The sequence below is a fragment of the Nymphalis io genome, chromosome 29 (assembly GCF_905147045.1).
Source record: "Nymphalis io chromosome 29, ilAglIoxx1.1, whole genome shotgun sequence".
NCBI lineage: Eukaryota > Metazoa > Arthropoda > Insecta > Lepidoptera > Nymphalidae > Nymphalis > Nymphalis io.
In genome coordinates, this window is record NC_065916.1 from 3903174 (window position 1) to 3915920 (window position 12747).

The following is a 12747-nucleotide window of genomic DNA, read 5'->3' on the forward strand; positions in this document are numbered from 1 at the left end:
CAGTAAAAGGTTATAAGTCTTTATATTTGAAAATATGTACATTCAAAAACATTAAATTCTTAGTTATACCATGTTTGCCTATCTACCCTTCCGTGACGCCACGGTGACAGGACTATGATAATCTTATCGTATGTTAAATTGTTACAATAATAACTTATTTAGAAGTTAGTTGACTTGAAATTTCAAATAAACTGAGATTTAAATTAAATATTCTTATTTAAAATCAAAATAGCACTATGTACGTGTTAATATTGTATTTAATACACCTTTTACAATTAGTTGAAATGTATATTTAGTATATTCCAATCGTAGGAGTAAATATAAACTAACTTTATATTTCCATATCCCGTGATAGTCGCTAACAGCTCAGCTTAACTACTTTCTCGAATAAAACGCAATTTTTTCGCAAATCCATAATGAATATCACAGATAACTCAAAATCTCGACTAATGATATCGCGCCAATTCAATGTCGGTTGTTAATTTGCCTTTGTCTACTCTTGTGGCTTTAATACACTAGTTATTTTCTATTTAAATGAAATAACATATTTATATGCATACATATATAACGTAACTGTTTTTAAAATGATAATCACGCCCCAAGGAACAAATCTTTAGGTTTGTATTTTTTTTTTTTTTTTTTTAATGGTAGCTCTTACAATGCCGATGTTACTTTTGCATTAAGCCGCGCTGATATGTAAGACTCCAATAAAAATTGATTATAAATTTAAAACAATAATGTTGTACGGTAAAATAATTTTTGTATTTATTTTAAAAAAAACATGCTTAGGATTTTAAAAACACAAACGTCATGACGCCATTTTGAATTACAATTTTGGCGCCATTAATATAATAACTACCCCAAGAGGTAAACCAAAATTAGCTTTCATATTGTTAGTATTTAAACTTTGTACATTAAATGATATATCCAGTTCCTGTTTATAAATTGCAATTTTAAGTTAATGATACATATTTATATAACATTACGATATCTAACTATCAATGATCGGATTATTTAATGCCGATTTTACTTTAGACGATATGACATTGACTTTTTATGATTTGTATTAATTAATATTTTTATAGTTATCTGTGGCATCGATATTAATTAAACTACAATAATATTAAACATAATTTAATAAAAGCAATTAATGGTTGAATAAGATTTTTTTTAAACAAAGATAATTAGTATCATTTACGTTTTTGGTCTAAGAAAACGTGTCGCGTTAAAAGTTATTTTTTTAAATAAAAAAACATATTCAAACCTTTACTAACCTGATTATTATATTACCCATATCAAATTTAAAAAAATTGCAGCATAAAATAATGTTAATAATATATAAATTAAAAAATAAACATCCAGGTATTTAGGTATAAGTTGTAATAACTCGGTCATATTTTTTTGAGAACTTCAGGCATTATAAGCACGAACTATTCCCGTCAATCATATTCTGATCAGTTATAAATATAAATGAAATTTCGTCTATTACCTAACTTATGCAATACTAAATTTGAATATGTACCAAAACAAAATTATATATTACTATTTTGGTAAATTTTTACAAAATTCAAGCGATTCATCACTGCTTGAAAATTATATTTTATTCTTATTAGGCGCCATTTTGAATATATAAGGAATGGCCTGTGTTTAAGACTCTGCGGCAACATGAATGGAAAAAAATACCGCTAAGCTAAATAACAATAATTATTAAAAGAATAGCAGACCTAACATCAGAAATAGCATTTGAGTGATAACCATCCTCAAGAATATTAAAAAATGCTCTGTTATGTCATATTCTGTTATTTTGAAAAGACCCCATTTTCAAATTCGTATTGTGTTATTTAAATTTATTAAAATATTAAATATTTTTAAACATAATCATGACGCTATTTTAAATTTAAATTTTGGCGCGATTCATATTATTGTATTGTTGTATACATATCTTTTGTCGAAGTATTTAAATTTTGTACATTAAATCTAAATGATTTTTCTAGTTCCTGTAAGCTGATATAACTTGCTATTTTAAGTTAAATATACGTATTTATGTAACACAAACGTAAGACATTTTTAAGTGACACCATTTTGAAATTCAGAAATATTTATGGGAACAAAATTAATTAAATAATTTGCTGTTTCGTTTTTCATCTGTAAAAACAATTGTAAGTAAATATTTTAATTTATAATTTGTATGAACTAAAAATACCTAAAAAGTAATCCTACTAAAAAAATGTATATTTATAAGTGTATTTTTTACATTTACTCTATATATATCATCAAATTTGTATTTTATATATATTCCACTAAGATTCATTTTAACTTTTATCTTCTTCTTAACGACTTTAAAATTTTCTTACATATCTTATTGTTTATACAATAATAGTCCTTATTGCATAAATTTTAAGTGCGTATTTTATTAAATCTCTTTGCCTCAAAGTATCAATTAATCCGAATTAATTTAATTTGATAAAGTAATGGTAAGCGATGAAATGATGGTGTTAAATAATTAATTGTGTATTATCTGTGGCAGTTCGCTTAGATTATTAATTTGAAACGTGTGTTTCTTTAATTTTTTAATTTTGTCAGAGTAAACGGCCAGTTTTAATAAAAGTTAGCTTCGTGTCATCGATTTATGAAAATTTTAGGGTGTTATTAGACTAAATTAATCTTTTTATTTAATTATGCTTTGAATAAAACGTGTGATTGTGACTTAAAAAATAAAACAATGTTTTTTACTGACTTAGAAAAATGTTATATATTAGCAAAGATTAAAAAAAAATTTAAATCAGTCACTCAATATTAAAAAAAAATTAAAACATTTTTTAGCACTTTTTTTTTTTTTTTTTATATGCCCCGGGAAGGCAAATGACTCTACTCCACCTGATGGTAAGTGGTAGTAGAGTCCAAACGCGACGACGGCCAGTACAGTCGGGAAGAATGTTCTGTACTAGCCGTCCCCGCCTTGCCGGCCCGCAAGATGCCTCTTCACGCCTCGTTTGAAGGAACCCGGGCTGTAAGAGGAGGGGAACACGTGAGCTGGTAAGGAATTCCATTCTTTGGTAGTGCGACAAAGAAAGGAGTTGCCAAATTTCTTTGTGCGCGATGGAATTGATGTCACAGTTAGGCGGTGACATCGAGAACCAGCTCGCGTGGACTTAAGAAGGAAGGGGGAAGCAGGAATTAGAGAAAATAATTCCTCAGAGCACTCGCCGTGATACAGACGATAGAAAGCGCTCAGTGCTGCTATCTCACGACGCAATTGTAAAGGTTCAAGGGTGTTTGTGACCTTTACGTCGCCAATAATGCGTACTGCACGTCGCTGCAACCGGTCCAAGGCCCCCATAAGGTACTTAGCGGAGCCATCCCAAAGGTGCGAGCAATATTCAACGCAAGACCGTACCTGTGTTTTGTATAACAGGCACAGTTGTTGTGGCGTGAAAAAACGCCGCACCTTGTTCAGAACTCCGAGTTTTCGTGAAGCTGTTTTTATAATAGCCTCGATGTAATCCCTTGGACTAAGGTCGCAGCGAACGTCCATCCCCAGCATGGCGATTTTGCTTTGTATCATCAGCGGTGTGCCACAGAGGGAGGGATGAGGGTAAAATGGTGACTTTTTCGCTGTGAGAGCGCACACCTGTGTTTTCTTGGCATTAAACTCAACAAGATTATCAGAACCCCATTTGGCGATGAGCTCTAATGTCCTATCAAGTTCAATAACAAGATTCTCCCGCCTCTCCTCAGTTTCCGCCCGCCCAGCCACTGCGCGTCCGTGGTATCCACCATGCACTGTACTATCATCTGCATAGCAATGTATGTTCCCAAGAGAGAGCATATCATTGATATGCAAAAGAAAGAGTGTGGGAGATAGCACAGATCCCTGGGGGACGCCAGCATTCACTACATAGAATTGTGAAGCGCAACCATCTACTAAAACACGAAGGCTACGCTTGTGTAGGAAACTGGCAATCCAGGTGCATAGCTGAGCAGGCAGACCATATGCCGGTAGCTTGGAGAGAAGACTTCTGTGCCAGACCCTGTCGAAAGCCTTGGAGATATCGAGGCTGACAGCCAACGATTCTCCATGCTTGTCGATAGCTTCACCCCAGAGGTGCGTTACGTACGCTAGAAGATCACCTGTGGACCGTTTTGGTCGAAATCCGTACTGACGATCATTAATTAGACAGTGATCTTCTAGGTAATGGATCAGTTGGTTGTTTAAAATCCGTTCCATCGCCTTACAAAGTACTGAGGTGATAGCTATTGGCCGATAATTTGCCGGGTCAGACCGATCCCCTTTTTTGGGAACCGCTTGCACATTAGCTCTTCTCCAAGCCTCCGGCACACATCCCGAAGAGAGAGAAAGTTGAAACAGGCGCGTTAACACAGGAGACAGCTCCGCCGCGCACTTCTTCAGCACAATGGCTGGTATTCCATCGGGACTGCTAGCTTTCCGTATATCGAGTGATTGCAGCTCCGCACGCACATCACGTTGCCTGATTTTGATGTCAGGCATCGTGTGGCCACATGAAGGTTTTGTTGGCGGCTGCGCACTACAATCATCGATCACAGAGTTGTCGGCAAAGAGTTTAGCCAGGAGGTCGGCTTTCTCCTGCGGACTGTGAGCTAGCGATCCGTCCGGATTTCTGAGCGGTGGCAGCGAAGGTTGGCAGAAATTGTTTTGCACAGACTTGGTCAGACGCCAGAAGCTACGGGAGCCCCTAGGATGCGAAATAAGGTCATGACCAATCTGTACAATGCGCTGTGCATCCGCTCTCGTGTATGCCTTCCTACAGGACTTGGAATTTTTATTGTAGTTTGCTTTCAGTGAGTCAATGTTAGATGCCCCGCTAATGCAGCCGTTGATCCACGCGCGATATGCCGCCTGCTTAGATGATACAGCGTCGGCACATTCACGCGTGAACCAACGGTTACGCGTACCCCTATTGATGAGATCTGAGCTAGGAATGTAGTATTCCATTCCTAACATGATCTCATCAGCAACAGCAGCGGCACTAGCTGTCGGGTCATTCCCACTGAAGCAACGTTCCTTCCAAGGGACTGACGCATAGTAATCGCGCATACCGTCCCAATCTGCCGACTTATAGTGCCAAACGCGACGTTTGCATACCGCTGATGGCGGCAGCTTGGCCTGTGGCACTTTGGTAGATATAAGGCCGTGATCCGAAGAACCAAGTGGAGCTTGAACCACAACCTGATATTCCACCGGGTGAGAAGTCAGCAGAAGGTCCAGTAGAGAAGGCGCTTGCCCATCAATGTCTGGGATCCTGGTGGGCTGATCAACCAGTTGGGTCAAGTCGTGTGTGAGAGCAAAAGCATGAGCAGTTCTTCCAGCATGGTCAGTTTTGAGGGATTTCAACCATGATTCATGGTGAGCATTAAAATCCCCCAAAAACACCAATTCCGCGTTAGGAAACTGCTCTTGCGCAGCATCTGCCACCCGACTAAGATGGTCGAATAATCGGCTTGTCTCCAAGTCACCATTGTGGGATCTGTAGAGGCACACGTAGACTCGACTCTGACGAACCAGGTCCACACGTACCACCAACATGGAGAAGGAGGGGTCCTCCAAGCAGCGCAATCGGTGACAACAAACATCCGCCCTGACGAACAAGCATACTCCGGCTTTCGCTTTAAAAGATTCTTCAAGCATGTAGCCGGGATAGTTAAGGTAGCTGGTGTCGGCAGGGCGGAGTATTTGCGTCTCCGTGAGAAACAACATTGCTGGCCGTGCTGTCTCGAGATGGTGGTGGACAGCGTTGAGGTTAGCGTGGAGTCCTCGGATGTTAGAGAACTCGACCTCAAACAGCGTGGGTATGGTGGGGGTGTGCACCGCTGAACGACCGTTATTCCTTATTTGCGCTACCATTTGGAAATTAGGAAAAGAGACGTGAGGCGAGCGACGTATTGCCACGATAGGGATGGGCAAAGTATGGAGGCGTGTTTTCCCAAATGTTTGCCAAAAAGGAAAATATACTGATCCGCCGGACGGAAGGGCCCCCGAACCCCCCCGGAAGTGGCCGCCGGGACCCCTCCTTCCGGTCACCAACCGGCACGACGGTCCACCCCGAGATTATGCGTGGCCTGGTGGGGCAGCCTCGAGAGCTGGTTAGGCACGCTCGGGCCCCTGTACTATGCCACGGGCGGCCAGCGGAACAGCCGTTTCTTCGGGTCTCCCTGTCCGGCAGGTCAATACAGTTTCCCCCGGCATTGGTTCAACAGCCGTCTCCACTGGACCAACACCCATCGCAGCAATACTCGCTCGGGCACTGGCTGTACGCTGGCTGACCTCGAAACGCGGCTGCAAGCCACTTCACGAGTTTTTCACCATGCGTACGGTGGTAACAAGCCAGGCGGATGTTAGCATCCTACCACCAGATGAGCAGATGGTCGCTCAGATATCCCTTAGTCGCCTCTTACGACACCCATGGGAAAGAGAGGGGCAGTGAAATGTATTCTTTCTCCGTCACTGCACGGATAAAATTAGCACATCATTAGACTATAATAAAAATAATTAAAGTATGTTGGATTTTTTATTTAAAATCTTTATAATTTAAGCTACACTTTGTAAAAAATAAATTGGCAATTATTGTGTCAACCCGCGTTCATAAGAAAGTTTCACGACAATGCGCGCTTGCTGAGTTGGTGATAATTAATCAAGTAGACTTATAAGTACATTCGAATTATTTCACAAAGGTTTAAAGCTACTAGTTGTGGATATATGCAGATTCTACCAAGAAGAACTGAACCGAAGAAAGAAACTCAATAGTAAATCTTGTAGCGTTAATCGAATTCCATCATTAGTGGTTTTCCATGACTCATTTAGTCATTTTTTCTGTTTATTTCCATAATTTATGTTTGTTTATCCTTATCCAGATCCTAGGTCATCTTTTATTTAAATTTTATTATGAATTAACTAAAACTAATCGTTTCGTCTAATCGTTCGGTGAGAACGACTCACTGTTTATGAGCTCCTGGTACATTAACACTGCAATCCTAACTAAAACTAATTGACTCTTTTAATCTAATCGTTCGGTGAGACCGACACACTGTTTATGATCTCCTGGTACATTAACACTGTAATCCTAACTGAAACTAATTGACTCTTTTAATCTAATCGTTCGGTGAGAACGACTCACTGTTTATGATCTCCTTGTACATTAACACTGTAATCCTAACTAAAACTAATTTACTCTTTTAATCTAATCGTTCGGTGAAACCGTCTCACTGTTTATGTTCTCCTGGTACATTAACAACGTAATCCTAATTCTAAATATTTGAAACTAATAATAATAATATCCTGGGACATTTTTCACACACGGCCATCTGATCCCAAATTAAGCTTGTACAAAACTCGTGCTATGGAAACCAGACAACTGATATACTACATATACTACTTTTCTTTTGTAAATACAGAAAATTACACCCAGACTCAAGACAAACAGACACGTTCATGCACACAAATGTCTGTCCTGGGTGGGAATCGAACCCACAACCTTCGGCGTGAAAAGGCAAGTATCTACCAACCGCGCCAAACGTCTCGTCAAAATTAACTCTTTTAAACTAATCGTTCGGTGAGACCGACTCACTGTTTATGATCTCCTGGTGCATTAACACTGTAATCCTAACTGAAACTAATTGACTCTTTTAATCTAATCGTTCGGTGAGACCGACTCACTGTTTATGATCTCCTGGTACATTAACACTGTAATCCTAACTGGAACTAATTGACTCTTTTAATTTAATCGTTCGGTGAGACCGACTCACTGTTTATGATCTCCTGGTACATTAACACTGTAATCCTAACTGAAACTAATTGACTCTTTTAATCTAATCGTTCGGTGAGACTGACTCACTGTTTATGATCTCCTGGTACATTAACACTGTAATCCTAACTGAAACTAATTGACTCTTTTAATCTAATCGTTCGGTGAGACCGACTCACTGTTTATGATCTCCTGGTACATTAAAACTGTAATCCTAACTGAAACTAATTGACTCTTTTAATCTAATCGTTCGGTGAGACCGACTCACTGTTTATGATCTCCTGGTACATTAACACTGTAATCCTACCCGCACTACGCCATGCTCGTTGTATGTTTATTTATTACTAGTTCCCATAAGTGTGGGGGGGGGGGCTCAGAATTTAGGTATCCTAAGTCTTTTTCTATAGCCCTGATAACGTGTTTTCAAATTATTATTAGGTAAGGATTTTTTTGGAGTCCTGACATATCTGTGGCGAGTGCACAATGCGTCTAAACGCAGCACAAACATCACCTGATCAACTACGTCATTGATCAGGTGATGTTGCAGTGGTCTGATGTATGTCGTCACACGTATGGATACGCCCCTTCGGCAATATGGTCGCATGCGCATCTATTGTCCTCGCAGCGATGTCACACGCTTGACCACGCCCCCAGCAAGATGGCCGCATGCATCGCTTTTGTTTTCGCCTAGGAGGAGGTCCCAAAAGTGGCAAGCACGCGTGGTGGTCATCGTGAGAGGGGAATGCCTATATAAGCGCTGTTGTTGTTGTTTATTTTTAATAAATTAATTATTTCAACTATTTTTACTGTACGCTCTAATGTAAACATTGTTGACTTGTCACAATAAATAACTCTTAAAGTCTGCCGGAGTTTTTAATTGGTGGTTAAGCTACGACCCGCTTCACTGGTGACCCCGACGTTTGAAGCACGAAGAAGAAGAAGACCTTTCAAGATGTCAATGCCGGACGCTCCATTATCACGTGACGCCACAGCTGTTACCGCCCTTCCGGCCACTGGAGAAACGATGCGAGTTGGAGTGAGAGTACCTGTATTCAACCCAGATGATCCAGAATTATGGTTCGAACAGCTCGAAGGCCAATTCACCCTGTCCGGCATCCGAGAAGACTCCACGAAGTTCTATTACGTACTAGCGCAACTGGAACCACAGCACACGGCGGAAATAAGGGACCTGGTCGTAGCTCCACCTTCCACCGGCAGGTACGACAAATTAAAAGCCGAATTAATACGGAGGCTGTCAGCTTCACAAGAGCGTAAAATAAAACAACTGCTAATGCACGAGGAACTCGGTGATAGAAAGCCCACACAATTTTTACGGCATCTACAACACCTAGCTGGGCCAACTGTTCCAACCGATTTTATCCGTACCATCTGGTCAAGTCGACTCCCAACGCATTTGCAGACGTGTATAGCAGCGCAGCATACGAAGATGAGCCTTGAAGACATGGCAGAGCTTGCCGACCGTATCAACGAAATCGTTCCAGCAACATTGCAAGTGTCCGAGCAAGTAGCCGTGCCAGTAGCCGGTCGAGTAGCCGGGCAAGTAGCTAGTGCATCTAGTTCCACTCTAGGAGTACCAAGTACTAGTTTCGAAAGCCTGAACCAGACCGTAGCTGAGCTGAGCAAGCAGATGGAGATACTTAGCATGCAACTTAACCGAAGACAGCCACGATCCCGCTCACGATTCGCCATAGACAGATCGCGACGACATTCCTGCGCACGTTCCCGCTCACAAACAAATAACTACCCATACTGTTGGTACCATTATAGACCGTACCATTCGTCGTAGCAGACGACTCAAAGCCCATCATCGGCGTCGATTTTTAAGTTACTACAACCTGCTAGTCGACTGTCGCAACCAGCGCCTTGTTGACGGTGTTACCACACTTGCTGTTGCACTCCCGAAACAACGTTCTACGGAAACAATTTCCTCAGTCCGTACGACTTTAGAGGATACATCTTATCATCGCCTGCTTAGAGAATTCCCAGAAATCACTCGTCCTGCTGGAAAGCCGCACATCACCAAACACTCTACGGTGCACCATATCCGTACCACCGATGGACCACCGGTATCTAGCCGCCCGCGACGGTTAGACCCGGAAAGACTAAAAATTGCTAAGCAAGAGTTCGAAGAGATGTTACAGAGTGGCACAGCAAGAAGATCTGACAGCCCATGGTCATCACCGTTACATTTAACTAAGAAGAAAAACGACGGGTGGCGACCGTGCGACGATTACAGAGCCCTAAACGCCCGTACAATTCCCGATAAGTACCCTATCAGGCACTTGCATGATTTTACGTGCCAGTTGACAGGCAGTACGGTCTTTTCAACCATAGACCTGGTTAAAGCTTATCATCAGATACCAGTATACGAAGACGACATTCCGAAAACCGCTATCGCCACTCCTTTCGGGCTTTACGAATTCCCGTTCATGACGTTCGGTCTTCGTAACGCCGCACAGACCTTTCAAAGATTCATGGACGAGGTACTGCGGGGCTTAGATTTTTGTTACGGGTACCTGGATGACATTCTAGTCTTCAGCAGCAGCAGTACCCTTCATCAGGAGCATCTCAAGTTGTTGTTCCAAAGACTAGCAGAATATGGAGTTCTAATAAATACCAACAAATGTACTTTCGGCAAAACGCAAGTCCAGTTCCTGGGCCACAACGTGTCAGCAGCAGGAATACAGCCGTTAGAATCGAAGGTTGAAGCCACTCAGAACTTCCCGGTTCCCAAGACGCTAAAAGAATTACGAAGATTTTTAGGTATGATCAATTTTTATCGCAGTTTTATACCTAATGCTGCAAAAGTTCAGGCACCGCTCAACCAACTCCTCGTTGGGCCTAAAACGAAGGGATCGCAGCCTATTAACATGACGCCTGCCCTATTAGAGTCTTTCGAACTGTCTAAAAAGCAACTTTCAGAAGCCACGCTTTTGGTCCACCCAGATCCTCAAGCAGAACTGTCCATACAGACGGACGCTTCAGATACCGCAATAGGCGCTGTGCTGCAACAGTTCAAGAACAATGAATGGCAACCCTTAGCATTCTTTTCGAGGAAGCTAAGTCCATCACAGAAAAAGTACAGCCCATATGACCGAGAGTTATTGGCAGTGTATGACGCAATTAGACATTTCAGATTTATGGTGGAAGCTCGGACATTTTGTATCATCACGGACCATAAACCACTTACGTTTGTCTTTGCCAATCACCGAGAGAACAGTTCGCCACGCCAGTTTCGCTACTTGGACTTTATAAGCCAATTCACCACAGACTTCAGATATGTAGCTGGTAAAGACAATATTGTTTCAGATGCCCTTTCGCGTATCGAGGCGGTTTCTATACCCTTAGATTACCACTCCCTGGTCAAAGCACAAGAGGCGGACAGCGAGCTACAGGACCTGCTGAAAAATGGGTCTGCGCTTAGGTTGAAGAAAATACGATTAGAGTCAGAGCCACCTCTTCTGGTATACTGCGATGTCTCTCAAAGTAATCCTCGACCATTCATCACACCTTCATATCGCAAGCAGGTATTCGATTCGCTCCACAATTTAAGCCATCCAGGAGCCAAGCCTACGGTCAAATTAGTTACAGAGCGCTACATTTGGCCTGGTATCCGCAAAGACTGTCGACAATGGGTAAAGGAGTGTCAACAATGTCAGCAAAGCAAAGTGACCAGACACACTCAAGCTCCGCTACAAGCCTTCGAAAGCCCTTCCGCACGTTTTCGACACATCCACTTGGATTTGATAGGTCCTTTACCTTTATGTTTAGGTTACAGGTACTGCCTAACCATCGTGGACCGCTACACAAGGTGGCCAGAAGTCTACCCACTACAAGACATCACCGCCGAAAGCTGCATTGCTGCCCTTTCCAGTGGTTGGATATCACGGTTCGGGTGCCCCGAACACATCACCACTGACCGTGGACGGCAGTTTGAGTCGGGCGCTTTCAAAGAACTGGTCAAGCTCATCGGTGCCAACCATCATACCACAACGGCATATCATCCGGCAGCTAATGGTATGGTAGAAAGACTACACCGTCAATTAAAAGCCGCAATTGCCTGTCATTCTACCCCGAACTGGGTATAAGTGTTACCTTGGGTATTACTAGGTATACGCAGTGCATACAAGGATGACATTAAAGCTTCAACTGCCGAACTTGTCTACGGGGAACCACTGCGGTTACCTGGACAGTTCTTCTCATCAGCACCCCCAACCATCGAGGACATTACCGAATTCATTGGTAGAATCCGAACACATGTCAATAAATTAAGGCCACAACCATCATCTTGGCACACAAGTTCTAATCAAACTTTTTACATACCAAAAGACCTTATGCTTACCTCGCACGTATTTATCCGGCAGGGTCCCCATCGGAAACCCCTTCAAGCACCTTATTCAGGTCCATACAGGGTGCTGCGACGCGAGGAGAAAATCTTTGACATCGACGTACAAGGCAAAAAGCAGCGAATCAGCATAGACAGACTGAAACCAGCTTACATACTCGCTGAGGACCAGACAGACCAGAATATCAAAGTTCAGGAGAAGTCTGATGCCATCCCTGCCAGTAAAACCAGGAGTGGTAGAGTGGTCAGATTCCCAAACTACTATCGCCCGTAGTCACGGTCTCGGCGGGGAAGTAGTGTGGCGAGTGCACAATGCGTCTAAACGCAGCACAAACATCACCTGATCAACTACGTCATCGATCAGGTGATGTTGCAGTGGTCTGATGTATGTCGTCACACGTATGGATACGCCCCTTCGGCAATATGGTCGCATGCGCATCTATTGTCCTCGCAGCGATGTCACACGCTTGACCACGCCCCCAGCAAGATGGCCGCATGCATCGCTTTTGTTTTCGCCTAGGAGGAGGTCCCAAAAGTGGCAAGCACGCGTGGTGGTCATCGTGAGAGGGGAATGCCTATATAAGCGCTGTTGTTGTTGTT